Source organism: Falco punctatus (assembly GCF_963210335.1).
Source record: "Falco punctatus genome assembly, chromosome: 8".
Lineage (NCBI taxonomy): Eukaryota > Metazoa > Chordata > Aves > Falconiformes > Falconidae > Falco > Falco punctatus.
This window is the reverse complement of record NC_137588.1, coordinates 49,589,155-49,608,084: the sequence shown is the minus strand read 5'-3', so window position 1 is coordinate 49,608,084 and position 18,930 is coordinate 49,589,155. Positions and strand designations below refer to the sequence as shown.

At 41.1% G+C, this 18,930-nt stretch overlaps 1 protein-coding gene across 14 annotated transcripts in view; it reads left to right on the top strand.

Annotated features, from left to right (window-relative positions):
- The window catches only part of TENM2 (teneurin transmembrane protein 2), a 1,028,597-nt gene that overhangs the window by 282,855 nt on the left and 726,812 nt on the right, over positions 1-18,930 (top strand). The gene's annotated exons all lie outside the window — the stretch shown is intronic.

The following is an 18,930-nucleotide window of genomic DNA, read 5'->3' as shown; positions in this document are numbered from 1 at the left end:
AAAAGCAAGAGTGATGGCAATTCATAGGCATTATAAGCAACCTGTTGTGCTTAAATAAAATCTATGTGATTTCATTAGGTTGGGACTAAGTTCACCTAACTTTGCTTCCTAAAATACAGGTGTCAAATGGACTTGTCTTCCAGTGGGTGGAGGGTCAGAAGTGTTGTGGAACCCAATTTAAAATTAGAAAAGTCACCTTCTGTAGGTGGCAAAAAGCCTGGCTTCAAAATGCCTTAATTTAGACAACAGCAATGAATTTCCTAATGTTTAACATGAGTCTTCCTCTCTGCAATTTAAGACTGTTGTGTTTTTGTGGGAGGTTTTTTGCTTACCAGGAATATGGAATTGTAAGTGTGGCTTGGATTTGTGGGGGCTTTTTAAATGGTTCATTTCTGAAAGCAGACTGAAATATTGTGAAATCTGATAAGGTACTCTCTGTTATGAAGTCAGCTGTTTTAGAAGAGTCAGTCATGCTGTGCACTGGAGGTATTTTACAAGCTAGAGAAGCAACCAGACAAAGAGTTTCTTGTGTTTAAGATAGTAGTAGGACAGCACACATGTTTGTTCATAAAAATATTTATTTCCTCCTTCTTCATTACTGCTCTAACTCCACTTGAGTCTGGTGGGAGGGTTGGGGAGAAAATGATAGCATAGTGTAGTTAACATGCTCTTGATGCCAAGTTCCATATTTCCACCCTACCGCCACTCTTTTGGAGTATTTGTTGCCGTATTTATTTGAGTCAGTATACTTACATGTATAAGCAAGTGATTTCTACCTTGAGCAAGAGTGACCTAATTGGGCATTTAATATAAAATTGGCTTGTAATAGGATTGTGCAAGCTCCTACAAGAATATGTATAATTTCTTGTGTTCCTATGAAGACAGCCTAGCTTTTCTCTGAGAGTATTTGATCTGTCTTTGTGAAATACGATCCTTCAAGGAAGAAAAATGTGGAGATTATTGGGTTTTTTTTTTTAAAAAAAAAAAAGTGCTTTCAATGAGGTACATTTTTCATAATAAACATTCGAATGACTCCAGCCTTTCAAGCAATATTTAGAATCTCCCATTATATAATTCCTTGAAGGTAGAACTAAGGATATGGTATAATACAACATTTATTACATTTGTAAGGGAAGATCAAGCAGTGTTCTGTGCAAAAAATACCAGGTACACATTTTAGGAAAAATACCAAGCTGTTTTTCCAAAGGTATGGGTGTCCTTACAAGCTTCATCTTCTCTTTTTACACAAGCACTGAAATTGAATAGTCTTTCTGGGGGCTTTCTTATGCGATGGAAACAGGAGACAACTTTTCTCTGTATGTGTTAATAAGCAGAGGGCAAGGTGTCTCATACAGCCCACCTGGGCTCTCCTGGTGCGTTATTCTGCCTGTAGGGTAGAGTTTGTGTTGGTTGCACTCGGCATACAGAAGCTTCGCTGGTTGTTTGACAGTGAGGCAGAGAGGTTTGGGGCTTTTGGTTTTGGTTGTTGTTTTTTTTTCTATACAGTTGTATCTGTGGATTACTTGGAGTTAGCAAAGGTGAGAATTATGTTAATTTCCATTTAAGACCTCTGAAACCTGGGTTTAGGATGTTGCCTTTCTGTCGTGATGGCTTTCTTTTGCTTGATATCAATTAAATTTCTTTTTTTTCCTATTCAACATACGTAACATGCTGCTCAGAGAGATCTGGTTTTTCAAGACAATTAAAAAAAAAACAAACAAAAAGCAAAGTGGGAGGAAAATGGTTTTGCAATACAATATGCTGATGCTACTTAACTCCATTTCTCAATATATGAAAGCCTGCCTGCTCCATGAAAAAAACAACTCATTTAATTAGACCCTCATTTCCATGATTCCCATAGTCCAAACATATCCTTTTGCCAAATGGGCTTGCCTTTATAACCTTGCAATCTATCACGGCTGTGTTAAAGAAAGGGATGTTCTAGCTAGAGAAGCATTTTGTGCTCCAATTCCTAGTGCCTACTAAAACAACTTCCATCATTTTAATTTGCTGCCTCTATTTATTTCTTTAGAATGAAACAGGAGCAATGATCCCTACAACAGAGCAGTACAGGTATAATTAGTATTGTATTCAAGCACATAAACTAAAAATTTGAGGTTCAGATAGGAACTTGAGAACTCAACTACCCAGCTAATTACCAAAACACTTGTCTCCATGCACTGACCAGCTAGGGAACATGCCTCTTTTTTCTTCTAAAACAGATGGTGCTTTCAGCGTACTGTAAGGTCACCAAACTCAAGCTGTTACAAACCAAAAACCAATTCCAAAGTTTTGCAGCTCTCACAGAGATGGCTTTGCCAAGCAACCCACTCTGTTATAATGTGGAGGAACCGGTGTACTAGGCACACTAGCAGCAGAATGTCACCAAGCATCCGGGAGGCTGATCTAAGTCACTCTTTGGGACTGATCCAAGGATCAGAGAGTAAAGGCTTAAAGCCACCTTTAACTTCCCAGGAGCTGAATTGGGCATCATAATACTAACCCAAAGAGCTGGCTCAAAGCTTTATGAAATTGTAGAATATGTGAAATCAAGCTGTGAAGACTTAATCCAGATAATATCACAGTGGTATAACGATGGGCTGGGGCAGCAACTGGGAGATTTGGCAGGGGCTGTGTTGCAAAATGGCCAGCATTTCCTTGTTCAGGGTTATTATTTCTTTGTTAAAATAAAAGATAGGTTGTTAAAATAAATATTTTCAAAGTATTTCACCATATACTGAACAGTGAGTACTGCTGTACACTGAGAAACAAATTAATGAATCAAACATTGCAGCACTATCCACAGGGGCTCGTTTAAAAGCAAATGCATGACAGAGCTGGAAACCAGCTTAAATGCAAATAAGCCAATGTGATGAAATCTGTAATGTTTGATTCATTAATTTGTCTCTCATAATACAGCAGTGATCATTGTTTAGTGTGTGCTACTAATGAAAGACCCTTAAAGACAAGGATTTCCAACTTTGTAGAGCTTTAACAGAGAAGTTCTGTCACAAAAAATTTATGATCGTGTGAGATTATTGCAGCATCTGTACTAATTAGTTTCATAAAAAGTAATATTTAATATATATTTTAGTTTTCTTATGATGCAGGCTAGCAGATGGAAAGAAGGAGAGCCAGCCAGCATCATATGATCTGCTTGCTTTCCAAAGGCCACCAGCAGCTAATATGTTATAGTTAAAAAGAGAAAAATACTGGCAAAAATTAAATCCTGGCTATGTGATGAAATAGAAAAGCACCCCTCCCACCCCCCCCACCCCCCACCACACAAGTTTAGATACAGTCTACTTTCCAGAAGATTTTAATCCACTGTAAAAACATGATTAAATGCCCAAAATGCATGGGTGGGGTGGTCAACTTCATTGTTTACCTTTTATAAAAGTTAAACTATTAAATGCCCGTTTTGATCAGTATTCTGGTAATGTATATTGATTCAGTCTCATACAGTAGTGACATCAGCCTCTATGTGTCAGCTCCGTAACTCTCAGCCTATAGCGGTGTCTCTGTTCTCAGTCATTCATGTGGCTACAAGATTGGGGAAGACAGGACAGAAGGGGATTATCCAATTAAATGGCCACTGTAAAGCATATCGTAAAATGTAGCAGTCTGGGCTCCAATAACAAAGAAAAATCTACCTAAGTCAGTCTCAGCATTTACAGCCACAAATACAGATATTTGCATAGGTTTGGTTTTGTTAGGATTCATCAATATGATGATGGCTTTGATTAGTGAGACTCTTGACATGTCATTTTTGAGAGGTGGGGGGCACTAGCCTTGCAGCGTACCAGAAAAAAAAAAAAAAAAAAAAAAAAAAAAAAAAAAAAAAAGAGAAGTCTTTTGTAGTTTATCAGCAGCACATAATAAAAAATTGGCTCAGCCAGGATTCACATTTTTGAGATTCTTGTTCCAAATCCAAACAACATGCACTAGGCCAATCTGTCTGTCTATTTCCATTCTGTATTTACAATGGGGTGACATTTAGGCAAGTACAGTGCTAATTGCCTTGCAGGTGCCTCTAGGTACTGACATCTACAATTAATCACAAAGCAGGTACACTCTTGATTCAAACATACCAATTTATATCATGTCACTATAGAAATGTGGTATATTTACTAGATTCTGAAGCTACTTTTGTGGTAGGACAGTTTTTGTTCCCTTCTTTTTTTTCAGAGATTGCAAACTAAGGTGTCAAATATTGTCTGCTGCAAACCAGCTGGGTCTAGAGGGCAACTAGAGAAGGTTGTAATGTCATTAGTAATGACATATAAAGGATCTTTTCTGTGGAAATGACTGTCTAAAATCAAATTGTAGAAAATCTGGCCCTGCTGTAAACAAAATTTGGTTCTCATGGCATGCTATATACTGAACCAAAAGAATACACACTTTTTCAATGGCTGGCAACATTACTTGAAAAGGGGATTTGAAGTAGGTCTTTAGAAGTGTATGAATCATGATCAAGATTTTCTCAGTGAAAAGTTTCCAGAGTCTTCTGTCCTTAAATGTCCTTAGGTGTTGAGTAAGCTGCCAAGATGAAATTTTGGAAAACTAACCAACCAAAAAAAAAGACCACCCCATGTGCAAATTCATTCAAAAGTAAATTCCATGAAGATCTAATTTCTTTTTTCATCTAGCATTGAATGTGTGTTAAACTTATTTTTTGCTTAAATTTCTTTTTCTGTCTATATTTTTCTGTGTGGTAGCCACTTAGTTTTCACTTTCCCTAGCACCATTTAAACTGCATTTTTGCCTTCAGTCCTATCTTACTGTAGATCAATGGTGTTATGTATCTTCTCTTGGTTCAAACTTATTTTGAAATTCCTAGGAAGAAAATAGCTAAGTCTCTAGTCCATTAATAGCTAGTTCTGTTCTGCTAAAGCCAGTGGAAAAAACCATCTTTGTGTCAATGATTCAGAACCAAGACCAAAGAACACTGCAATGTCTTTTGCATAAAGCCATAGCTTTACCTACCTGTTTTACTTTAATCAAATTAAAAATATTGGGGGGGGGGGGGGGGGGGGGCTGTTTCTGGATTTAGGAAACCAGTGCTTCTTGCAATAGCAGCATCTTCTAGCCTAGAAACAGTGACATTTAGTTACCTATTCTCTGTCCCTTTTTTGGATGCATTGTCTCCTATTCTTTGTGATTAGAAATACAGTATCGAGTGGGCTTTCCACCCAGGGCACAATGATGCGTGTGGCTTCTCTCTGAAAAGGCAATTGTGCACCCTCTGGGTAGGCACGGGAGCAGCATGATAAAGAGCTGGGCAAAGCAGCGGTTGTGCCTTCCGCCAAGAAGCGTACTGCAAGCGCACCGTTAGCACACTTACACAGTGGGGTGAAACAGGGGGTGGAGGGTTTAAGAGGCAGGCTCGGGAGAGGAACTGCAGAGCTGACTGAAGGCAGCCAGCAGCTGTGGTGTTGAAATAGTCATTCCCTTTAATCACTGAGCTGGTTCCACAGTGTCGGCACCATAGGGTTACCAGAGTAATAGCAAGGACATAAAATAAGTTGATCTTGTGCTTCATATGATTTCTTTGGTCTCTCTTCTTTTGTGTTTTTTGTATTATTCATTTCGGTCTATTAGATCTTTTCTAGTCTTTGAAGTCCTACCTAGCACACTGTTTTTTTCTCAAAAACAATTTTTGCTTATCTTGAGATTCACAGCTTTGTTGTGGCTCTTATGTTGATGAAGCATTTTCTCACGGTTATGTTTATTTCCATTCACAAACCATTGTGGGTCTATTCCTTCACTTCTGAATATCATTCCATTTCTTAGCACCCTCTTTTCACCATCGCTTTTAGCATGTCCAATCCTTTACATCAGTCTTTCGGATGGTTTAATTCCTCAATTCTTCAACTGATGGTATCAGACCTGTTTGTGTTACTAGGCACAGCCAAAGAATTATAACTTGTATGCGCCGTTCCGCTTCATGCACATGTTTATTAGTAAGCTAGTAATGTAAGAAGTTGCACTAGCCATTGCCTGATGTAGTGTAAAAAAATAACAGTACAATAATTCAAAAATGTGTTATCTCCAAAGAAGGTTGTGCTTATGAACTTTTACTCTCTATTAAAGCTACAGCAGGTGGTTTTGGCTAGTTAAAGAAAACTTTTAAAACTTTCTTTTTTAGGTTATTTTAAGATATCAGAGAAGCTTTACAAATCAAAAGGGTTGTTGCTAAACAACTGAACTAGATACTTCACAAGTCACCAGAGATTTTATTTCAGCATTTCCCAAAGTGTTTCCTTTGAACAACAAAATGTTGCACCTTTCTTTTTACTCACATTCTATTTTCATGTTACGTAAAGTAGCTTTCACAAGTGACAGTCACTGCTCCTAATCCACAGTTTCTGTCCAAGAATGTTTTTGTTTTTTCCTGTGTGTGTTTAGGAAGTAACATAGTTGAAGTATAGCCATGAGAAAACAAAGAAACTGGAAATAACCGAAGAGATTTAAAATTAATAAAAAAGTTGCAGTTGCTTAAAATTTTCCAGCATCACTGCCCTGTATGTTTAAGATCTTGAAAGAGAAAGAACTGGCATGGTTGGAAGGCTCAGGTGTGGTCTGAGGGGTGCCCTGGTTACTGCAGTACCCTGCAGACGTGGTCGGTCAGAGCTACCCGGGTGTCCATGAGCATCCTGGCAGGGCTCCAGCCGCCGTGTGCAGTGCTGGCTGAGCACCACTGTGCCCTCACAATGTAAGGGACATTCCGTTAGCTAATGCTGCTGCACGGAGGCCCAAATGGCAGAGCAGTATATTCGTTTTATTCTTGTCAGGCTTTTTAACAATTCTGCACTAAATGGACTGAAGTATATGACAGAAAGGTTGAGTGAGTAGTTTGCTTGGAGCGTAAATAAAACTGGAACATGCTTTAATTCTAAGAAGATTTCTTAAATTGAAGCTGAGCTGTAAACACTACTGAGAAATTCTATCATGGCCGCCTTCTCCGTAGCCACAGATACTCCTTGACGTAAAGAAAAAATCCTCTCCCTGAGAACAGTCCAGCACTGGACCAGGTTGCCCAGAGAGGCTGTGGAGTTTCCACCATGGAGCTTTTCAAGTCTGGAACAGCCCCTGTGTTGAGCTCAGGGTTGGGACAGATGACTTCCTGAGGTCCCACCCAATCCCAATTGTTGTCTTCTCTGATTGTAAACCACATCCATTGACCATGCTGCCTTTGCCAGTAGTGAACCATTTAGAAATAATGGTAGCGCTTAACTCTCAGCACCTTTCCATGAAGGAATATCAAAGTATCTCTAAAAGGAGACACAGATGATTTGGGGGGTAACGGGGACAAGAGGGTGCTGAAGCAAGTGGTTAACGGTTACCCAGCCAGGCAGTTCTAGAGTTGAGGATAGCCAACGAGCCTCCCGTTTTCCAGCACTGTTCCCTTTACACACTGAACATTCTGGCACAATTGTAGAGATGCATGAGCTGGCTGAAGGCATGTTCCTGAGCCACGTGGCATCATACCAGAGACCTAGCACTGCTAGCAGCTGCTAGCACAGTCCTGTGTCCATGTCCACGCGTACTGCTGCTCGGCAGGACTAGTTGGTTTGGAGGGAGCACCAAGGCAGCACAGAGAGACTGGTTCAGGTTCTGGGGCTGGCTGCCTTGGTCTGGGGTGACACGTGTCCGTTGCACCACACTCAGTTGTATGTCCGGGAGTTGCCTGCTGCTTTTCCATGAGAGGGGCAATGCCATTTGGTGTTCACATCGTAAAGAGGCCAATAGAAATTTTTAAATTCTATTTTACATAAAGTTCTCTGAGAAAACATGGAAACCTGATCAGTATTAATAAGAAAATCTGCTGTCTGTCAGGGAAAGCACGGGAGCCAGTACTGGCCTCTGAACCAGCCAGCTGAGAAGCTTAAACTGCATAAAGGAAACACTTACAAAGTGAAGTCTGCTATGAAGTTCGTAAAACTACATGAGCTGTAGCACCCTATCACATTATCCTTAGTGCCTTTAGATACCTCAGAGGAGTGCACAGGAGCTATGCGGTGACTGTTGCAAAGGCAAGTCAGCGCTCACAGCAGGCGAGGCAGCGTTAGGGTGAGTGCGGTTCGGTGCATGGGGCTTCTGAATGGCCGGTCTGACCCTTCCGTAAGTTGTGTCCGTCATCAGCAATAGAAATTGATCCATGAAAGTAGCATACATAAATAGATCAGTTCTGAAGACTAATTACCAGCATAAGCGAATATCATGGATTATGTTTTGTAATGTATTATTTTATTTCACTTTTAAATACCACATCGCTGATGAATCAACAATCAGTAGCACTGTCCATTTTCCTCTTGTGTCACATTTCATTAAATTCCTGTGAAGAACCTTTAAGAAATAACAACAGGAACTGCAGAAAACATTAAAAGACATTGTACAGAAAAACCTCACAGACTTTTTAGTTAGTTAACTGGTCTTTCTTTAGATCCGGGTTTCTGCTCCCTCTGTTTTAAGACACACGACTAAACCAATTTGGTCTTTAATCCATAGAACATGCTGTCAGCCTCACCTGTCTGTTTTTGTGTCAGTGCTTACTTGGCTATGACTATAGATGTGGAAAATTGAATAGTAATAAGTCTCTTGCTTATATTTGATATGCGATTTTTAGATGTTTTATGCTATTTCCATATATACATTTGCTGAGAACTAGTCTTTAAAATTACTTTTTACTTATCTTCATGACTCTAGACTTTGAAGTAATACTTCAATGACAGCTGAACTGAGACATTTTAACAGTTTCTGAACAGGGTCTGAACAGACCTCTCGGTATTCTGTACCATGCTAAAGAACTCCTTCCCTCTTCAAAGTTTTATCATGTAGGAGGCTATTAATGTTATGAGTTTAGGCTGAGGCATGAATAAATCCTGAGTCTTACTGATGATGTCATTATAGTGGTCAATAAAATACATAGAAGCAAACGCTTTTCATGCTACTGAGATCAGCTAACCAAATCAGGATACACGAGCAATTAACTCTTTAATTAAGATGAATGGATGACATTAGCCCTCCTTAAACCCTGCTCGTCAGCATTTACAAATAGAAAAAGACGGATGTCTCCTTCCCAAGAAATCTAGCTTTTATTTTTCATTCTTTGACAGCATCTCATTCTTTCCACTTTGTAAACAAATTCACTGATGAACACTGCCGACCGCAGAGATTTAAGCGGCCCCGTTCAATCAGCACTATTTCTCATTCCTCAGAGCTAATGTATATGAATTTAATTTATTTTCTAGGCAAGTTGCATTGAGTGTATGTTTCTAATTAAGAAAAATAAAGGGCTTTTGAAGCCCAAATGTATAAGATCATATGAATTCAATCAGCATGACATGTTAGAGTCCGCATAGTTAAGTGCTATGAAACTTCTTGGTTTTGAACTGGGTTATTAGTTCTGACAAAGGTGTGTATAAATTGAAGCAATAAAGTCTCTCCATTCTTCATACTTGCAAATCAGAATAATCTGTCTGGAAGCACACAGATTATGTCTCCCTACATTTAATACACATATTGCAGTATCTTTTCAGAAACATTCAAATTTCCCAGTGATTGAGGTGTTATTGCCCTTCTGTAATCCAAAAAAATTGCAGGTTTCCAACCTATAAAGTCAATTTATTGCTGCTTTCTATTTTTAATGATATGTGGTGCATATGCAAGTTGTGGAAAGGAGTAGTCTGTTTTCCTGCTACAGGTATTCAAATAGCATACCACACATATGTAGGACAGAGATTGGAATCAACATAACTCTTGAAAAGAGGGATTTAATATTGTTTTCACTAATAATTCTACATGTGTAATGTTTTGGATGCAGCTTTTATTTATATCGATATTACTGTTGGTAATTTTTGTGAAGCAAAATTTTACGAGGCAATATTAGGATATTGCTTTCTACTTCTGTAACAAGTCCTTTGTTCGGAGTCAGAAATGCTGAACATTTATTTAAACCCAGCCCCTCTGAAGAATGGAAGGTCTGTATAATCTTTCCTCCCATAGCTGCACCATCAACTGGGGAGAAAATAAAGTTCCCTGCATCTGGTATTTTCTCGTACAGCAGTACAGGGCTGCAGCAAATAAGCAGACAAGTTCTTCTTTGAGCAAGACAGATTTTCGCATAGTCCTTGGTTTAACAGCAGTTAAGAACAGTGATGTTTTCAGCTTTCATGTATGCTTACCCACACATGAAAAGCAGAAGTCTAAACGTTTTCCTGAAATAGATTAGCTCTCTGTCCTGACCTGACACATCTATATCCTGCTGCTGATGTCAGGTACATGAAATTACTCAGATAATTTCCTTGCCCTTTTTGTACAATGTTCTATTAACCACAAGCCTCGTCCACAAGATGACTCTTAGGAGATGCTTTGCTAAGAATATTTTTGTTTCTTTTTATCAAAAAAAAAAAAAATGATCGAGAAGGTGGAGGCATGTATATACATTAATAAAGTGGGAAGCAGAAGAATAAAGAGCATAGCAAAGATTAAATATACGGTTACACATCATGTGTCTATACCTGGATGTGGAGAAGTTGACAGGAGTCAATGTCTCAGTGGCTTTATACCAGAGGTGTAACAGAGGGCCTTTCCATTCAGGAAGTCCTTAATGGTTCAGATGCATCCAGAGAACTGGCTTTCACCTTGCTTAGCTAGGTACAGTGAAGGAGACTTGAAATTTTGCCCCAATTTAAACAGTAGAAACAGAATGGCACGATAGCAGAAGAGTATTCTTGACTCCTTTTTCTAGGTTCAAAAAAATATGGAGGCTTTAATGAAATCGTGTGGCTTTTTGATCTCTGTGACATGGTTACATTTAGTGAGGCTGGGTGGGAGTTGGGGGAAGGATGAGGCAAGGTGGGCAATGGTGTAATTTCTTATGTGTAAGCAGAAGTTCCCATCTCTTCCAGAGTTATATTCCCCCCAGCAGCCCCCCCTGCACAATCTCTAGCCTGCAGGGGAGGGATCCCTCTTTTCCTGCATAGGCAAGTTCTAGCTCCAGTGTTTTTCCTGCTGTGTGACTGCTGCCATGCAAGACTGGAACGTGGGGACACAATCCCTGCAAGCTATTTTTGTCCTGCTGTACTCGTGGCAGAAGGCCTGGTGGTACCTGTGAGATATATGACATTGTTACTTGCAATACCTGGAGCCTGAGGCAGTCACCCAGCGTGTTATCCAGCACTGCGGTCTTCAGTAAGACATTCTCATATACGATCAAAAACACCCTCACTTAGCAGTTTGTAGCCTTGTTCTCTTAAAGAAGAAGGTGCAAAAGCTTCCCTGCTCAGGGAAAAACTGTTACACAGAATTAAGTTGAAATGGTGAGAAGATCAGCTGAGGAGCTAGATGATGACAGGGAAATAGCCATCTGGGGTTCGAGCAGATTTTTTGGCTTCCTGACAGAAAATTGAAATAATGCAGCTATTTGAACTGCCCCATGATTGCCTTACCCTCAAGTCCCATCAAGTAAGATATTCCTTCAAAAGCTCCAGATGATCCAAATCTGCATGTACAAAGAAAGACATGGGGATGTAATTATAAAGGGCACAAGCCCAAACAACACAGATTTTAGAAGTGAACTCTTGCAGTTATTAAAATGTTTTGGCTTCGCGACAGAACACAAATCTGCAATTTTGCCAAAACCTAGCTGTGAGGCCCCTGCGGAGGCAACACTGTCACTTGTCCCAGCTTTGGGAGCAGCCTGGTGTTCGGGGTGCTGCCAGCCCAGCGCCCAGCAGACGTGGCTCCTTTGGCGGGGGTACAGTGGGGAATGGCGCCGGGGGCTCTGCTCAGCGTACGCGCTCCTCTCTGCTTGCTTCTGTTGTGCCACTGGAATCCAGGCTACAGAACTTTCTAGCAAACTTTTTAGAATATGGAATGCAAGCAATGTTTTATGAGTATTAGTCACACAGGTACTGAAGGAAGAACATAAAAAAGGAGGCAGACACGAGGCGGTATGAAAGCATACAGCTATGCTGCAGTCAGCGAGTGCGTTACAGGCGGTAAAGGAGCACATGCTGCTCTTTATGCGGCTCTGGCCAGTGCTGCTGCTTGTACCCAGGCAAGTTTAAAGTTTAGCTTCACATCTCTGTGTTACAGTCACCTGCTCTTTGATGCACCCTGAGAGCTTGAGTCAAGTCCTGCAGACTACAGTGCAAGTTCTCCGACTCTGTGATCCTAGGTTGGATCGCTGGCTGCATGGGTATGGGAAAACAGCCGAGAGGGGAGGGCACGGGGGCCACACTGGCCCCGTCACTGCTGACTTATGGGGGCTGGACCCTGCACCAGTCTCAGCCTGCAGAACCGCACTGCTGGGAGCCGGGCTGCGCCTTCCCAGCCCTGAGGTGGGCACAAGCAGGAGCCACAGCCCACTCCTGCACCCAGCCATGCCGGAGCAACCCCTGCACTCCCCTGCGCACGCACAGAGAGGGGCCGGTTCCAGCCCTCACGTGGCCACGGGATCCTAGGAAAGCTTCTTACCTACTGCACAGAATGGTTAATGGCAAGTCTGTTCCTTCAGTCATTGTTTCTGGTGTAGATGTAACTTTACAGTGTGTCCGTATGACAGCTTTTGATACTTTTAATACTTTTTTATAATTAAACTTAGCATCAAGTTCCCATGTTTTAATTATCATTTTAGTAATTTTGGGCATTAGAAGGTGTGAGAGTATTGCATTGGGATGTGAGAATGCTTTTCATCTCCAAGCCAGCCTTCTAGGCTGCCTCTTAACCTTCACGTTGCTTGTATGTTCTCAGGGGTTCTCTTCCTGGGCTGGTACATGTCCAGCTCTGCTGAAACGATAGGCTGACATCTGCATTGATGTGTTAGCATCGTTACTGAGAGCTCAGATATAAATGATGGTGAAGACCCGGCAGCAGGGACTGGTGCAGAGCACGGGCTGGCTCCCGCGGCACGCAGCACAGAGCCCAGCTGTGCTGGCATGGCCGGTGCTGCTGCCCGGTGAGGGGGACTGCCGCCAGCTCCGCTGGTGCCACCCACTTGCAGCAGCAATGAGGACAAAGGAATGATTTGGTAAAATAATTTTCTATAGTCATTACTTTGCTTTGAATATTAAGCGCTGGTCACCGCTTCTAGTAAGGACCATACCTTCAAGCCTGGTTTGCAGTGTCAGGCCTCTATATCCATATAAGAATGTACATAAAGTGATCAATTTGCTAACTTCCTAGGACACCTAGAATGAGGTGTCTAAAGAACTTAATTCTTTGTTGTCTCAATTTGAAGTCATTCTGCTTCTTAAAGTCTTAAAAGGGAAACAGCTGGAAATTTTATGTGGAAACCTTCTTTAACAAAGTATCATCACTGACAATTAAAGACCAAGATAAGGGTGTCAAAGCCCAAGCAACTGAGGTAGTAAAATCTGTTCAGAAAGGAATGTAACCTATGCATCTGTATCTTAAACAATTTTTGACAATTCCATTGCATGTTGAAGCAGGTACTAAAATGATTTTCATATATACCTAAGCATATGGTGCTATATAGAGATGCAGACAAAATTATTTTCAAATACATGTATATATCTATTGTTATGGGGATAAAAAACCTGAACTCTTCAAATTTTGCATCCAACTGGTTGGGAAATTAGTGCTTAAAAGGCACTATTTGCCGCTTACATATTTGTAAAAAAGTAAAGAGGACATAAAGATGGAAGACACGAAATAAATAAAAAGTCCATTGTGGAAATGGAAAATAATCAGAAAAAAAGTTGATTACTTCATTTTAAAACTGACAGTTCAGTGAAGTTTCTGTTTTAATATTATGTGCAAGCCAAACTGCCAGGTTTTATTTATCATCTGATATAACTCTAGCTCTAGTCCAGGATACTGGAAAACCTCTCTTGTAGAGTTTTACCTCTTTAACCTCAAATGAAAACTGGCATTCCATCTGGATAGTGTCCAATGTGTCACATTTTGGTAGTCATCAACCAGCTCGCCTTATAAATCAAGAGCACTGATTAAATAATCAAGATTTTTGAAATGCCTTGAGGGAGCTGTACGTTTTTTGCATCAGTGATTAGTATTCAGTGGTAATACTGAAATCTATTTGAGCTGCAGATATAAAGCTGCATTTTGCATACTAGGCGTAATCAGAGAGATTATATTCAGAAAGTGTGCTTCCCCTAAGACAGCAGAAGGTTATGACTTTTGCCATGGCTCCATTGTTAGTTTAAGTGAGCTTTGTCCTTGCTGTTGTACAGACCTTCATTCACCAGAATAAAATCTTTTCTGCAGCTGTGTACTGGGAAAATGAAAACTCTAGGTAATAACTTTCATAGGGCAGCTGGTTAAATAAAACTCTAGCCCCTTGAATGGAAAGCAATTTTAATTAAAGATCTTTTCAGTTATTAAAACTTAGCTTATATTGTATCATTTCTTTTGTTGTTACAAGTAAGCATTTTGTCACTTAAATCATTCCCCCGAAACACATATTACTGGCAACAAGGGGGACTGGAGTTTACAAAAGAGACAATAGTTACTGGTTGCAAGAGAGACTGGCTATGAAATAAGTTATTTTTCATAACAAAAAATAGAACCTAAGCCCTAAATCCAGTAATGAACTCAAAGGAGTATAGGAATATAAATCGAAAAATACTTTCCTGAAAACCCGTGCTCAGACTGTGCAAAACTTTGCAGGTTGTGTCCGTAGTTTTTACTCCCCTCTTTCTTTCCAATGTGCTGGTCCTGTGTCTCTGGATACCCGCTCGGCGCTCAGTGATGGCAGCAAACTGCACAAAATGTAGCAGTGACCGAGTGCCAAGCTGCCCACAGCCTCGGAGTTCAGGTGCATTCCCCACAGTCCTGCTGCCAGCTATGAGGTTTTCCTGGGCAACACTGAGCACTGGGAGACTCTTCCTCCTTGTACACTCATCTTCCTTGCTCCCAGACTGACAAGTTTTGGCTAAACTAAAATGTATTGTGTTACCCTTTAGGTAGGCTGGAGAGGGTATCTTGGAGAGTGCTACATTTCCCCAGGTTTGAGACCCCTGCTTTTGTCTGGATAGCATGCCCTGCTGTTAAGCAATTATATTTAAATTACCCTTACCTCATAAACTTACAAAATAAAAAAATATCCTTGCAACTGTCAAAAGAATGTTTGAGCCTTGCTGCGGAGCCTTGCTGTACATCAATCCATATATTGTATAACCTTGCAGTGTAATGTGTAATCACACCTAATACAGTCTGCATAAGTGGGCTTAATGCATGCTCATCACTGGCCTGGAGGTGATTAGGGATGATGATGTATAATCACTTGGAAGGGGGAAAGGAATGATGATTTGGGGTTGATCTGTCTGACTCCCTAGCCCTGTCCTTGATGGATACTCTGACAGCCTTCCCTATGCATTCACAGCCCACTGGAAGGCAACAGTACTAATACCAGTGCTCACCCTGCTACCAGCAAACCTCCAGAACTGAAAAAAGGCGAGGTTTTTGCCTCACTGCACCAGTTAGCCCTCGAGAGATACTAACTTTTCCTTCAGACTTTGCTTGTACCCTTAGACCAGGGGTCCTCAAACTTGTTAACCAGGGGGCTGGCGCGCGGATGAAGTGGCAGGCAGTCATCTGCGGCTGCTTGGTTCCCCCCCAACCCCCGGGGTGGGGGTGGGGTGGGGTGTGTCTGTAAATACCGGGGATTGAGGACCCTGGGGGGCCATATCCGGCCCACGGGCCATAGTTTGAGGACCCCTGCAGGCTTAGATTATCGTGACTACGACAATACCATTGCTTTATCTGCTAGAAAAGAGAGCGATGGGGGGCCTGAATTCACAGTCACTTTTAAGGCTGGATTTCCCTCTCACACTCCAGCTGCAGTTCTGTTTTCAGCTTTCACACCTCTGCCCGGTTTCTGTATTTTTTGTTTAATGGTTATGGGATAAAATGCATTCTATGAGGACAGGGGTCTGTACAGTAAGGACAACTGGACAGAATCGAGCACAGCCCCATCTTTGTGCACACAGCTGGAATTCCTTACAGCCAGGAGAGGCTGGTGGGAGCGGGCTGCGGCCACTGCCGGCACCGCAGCTGTGGGCAGGGGGGGCTGAGGGAGGGCTGAGTGACTTAGGCAGGAGCATGATAAATGCACTGCTGGCCGTGCCTGGCCCAGGTGTAACCTCCGCCTTCCTGCCTAGTGAAACCCTTCCCAATCAGGCGGGTACATATTCTACTGAATCCAGCCTGAAGGCAGGAAAGCACCATCGCGCACCCTTCCCTAGGTGTGAGTCTCAATTAAAGTGTGTGAAATATTTTCCAATTCCTGGATAAAAGAAACTGCATAAAGGTGTTGTTGCTGCATTGTTTTGATAGGTATAAACACATAAAAATATTGATAGAGACACACGTACACAGTACTGGCTAAACCCAGGAAAAGGCTTAAGACAAAAGTGTCATTCTTAATAGCCATTCCTTCTTGTCCCATCCTGGGGGTGGCATTGCCTAATAATCCCAGCTGTGGTCAAATCATATAGTCTTTAAGATCCAGTATCTATAGTGCTTAAGCAGAACTTGACACTGGGTTAAAAAAAAAAATATTAGGATGTAAATATTCTGTAATTTTAAGCATAGACTGTTTCTTTCTAGGTCAGATTTATCGCTAATTCCACTGACATTTAATGTGCTAGAGTATGTGGAATGTGATCTCTGCATGTTCCAGCTGAATGCTTCTTCATTTCATATAGTAAATTGGAGATTAAAGATGTTTGACCCTATCATACCGTACTTGTTTTGGTGTTTGAGGAATATACTGTCCTTCAGTTGCTATGTTAGTGAGTTATCTGTTATTGATGTAGGCTTTGCTTGTCAACTTTTAAAGGCAGCTATATCTTACTTCCCATTTCTCCCTGATATTTAATAATAAATAGCATACCTTGTGAGAGGTTCAGGTGCTTACTTTTTAAGTTCACTGTTATTCAGGGCTGGCAACTTCTAAGCTACTGCAATTACCAATTTCCTCTTAATCAGTACAGTATCTTCTAGTACAGCTAAATCTTCCTCGTCTTTATTTTCATGAAAATAATACTATAAAATAATTTGTCATTGACCCTCGTTTCATAGTATTGCAAGTCCCTTTCCTTTAATTAATTTCATCCTGATTCATACTGTTGGCATCAAGAAAAGGGTTGGGACTATTAGCTCTCAAGGTAAGTATTTCTTTTAAATATTTTTGGGGCAGATCTCTACAGACTTGTCATTTTGCTGCCCTGCAATGCCACTTTTCTATGTAGTGGTTCCTTTCCAGCTCCTGTTGGTCCAGTAGATCCACTGTCTCCTTCATAGGTTTGCTGCTTGGTGGCCTGGAAGCATTTCTTACTAGTTTTATGGCTGTGACTAATTGCTTTTCAAGTGTTCGCTCAGGCATCCAAATTTCAGTCTTCTATTTCACCTGAAATATAAGCACTTCTAGTTGGCTTTATTTGAGTCTCTTTATTAAAGACTAAATTTTTGCTTTGCCTTAAACTGTGATATTTTCATTCTTTAGATTTAACAGCTGGAGTTACATCTCGGCATATATAGAGAGGTACAGCACATGGGCAGAGAGCAGTCTTAGCAAAAGAAGGAAAGTTTTGTGGTTTGGTACACAAAAATCAACTTTAGAGATTTAAGGGCTCGTTTGCAGTGTACAATACATTATTAGCTGATCTTCTCAGAAAAATTCCCAGCTGGGTTTGTGAATATTTTGGCAGGAGCAAGTAGAGAATACTGAGCAGAGCCCATTGATGTGGGTATTTTGATCCATGTGCCTCTTAGCTTAATACAGAACATTACTCTGCTGAAAAATTAGAAAATTTCAAGGAAAATAGATACTTATGAATGGATGATTTGCCATGTTTCATCCTCTCCACAGCCAGCATGTTTACTATTCTGTTACTCAGAGAGTACAAAAAGTTCTCTGTGTTCTTCTACTCAGTTATGAACCTGAAATCTCATTCCCGTCATTTAGTGGTGTTTGTACGTAGAAACTTCTGACTCCACTTAATTTTTTTGGCCTATAAGTTCTCATCATTCTTTTGCATTATGCTTTAGTTTATGTATTATTTTGAATAAACATTTCCCAGACTTGATCCTTGCGGTATCTGGAGCATTTTGCCCAGTTCTGGGCTCCCCAGTACAAAAGAGATCTGGAGCTACTGGAGAGAGCCAGGAAAGGCCACTGAGATGATGAAGGGACCACAACATCTGAGGGAAGGCTGAGGGAGCTGGGACTGTTCTGCCTGTTCAGCCTAGAGAAGAGAATGCTCAGCGGGGATCTCATAAGTGTGTATGAACACCTGAAGGGAGGCTGTAAAGGCAGTGAGGCCAGGCTCTTTTCAGGGGCATCCAGTGACAGGACCAGAGGCAATGGGCATGAACTGAAACACGGGAGGCTCTGTCAGAACATCAGGAAATGCTTTCCTGTGAGGGTGACTGAGTGCTGGAGCAGGTGCCTCCGGGAAGTTGTGGAGTCTCCATTCCTGGAGATATTCAAAAGCTGTCTGGGCATGGTCCTGGGCAACCAGCTGTAGGTGGCCCTGCTTTAGCAGGGGGGTTGGACAAGATGACCTCCAGAGGTCCCTGCCGACCTCAGCTGTTCTGTGATTCCATGTGATTGTGTATAATAATGGTTGAATTCACCAGACATGGACAAATGTAATAAAACAAGTTGATGCCACTTTTACGTGAACATGCATGACTATATTAGAGCACCTGCAATTCACAGTAACATATGGCCATGCTGCAGCAGTTAATTTAATAAAATACCAGTTCCTAAAATATCATTTTCTAAAATGAACTTAAGAGATGTGGCATATTGTAACTAAAAGCACATGAAAGCCTTTCACAATGATATCATAAATATTTCTTGTTACAGGAAAACCACTATTTTTTGCTAATACTAGCGATAGCAGAAGCAGGAGGCAGTAACAAATAGGATTTGAA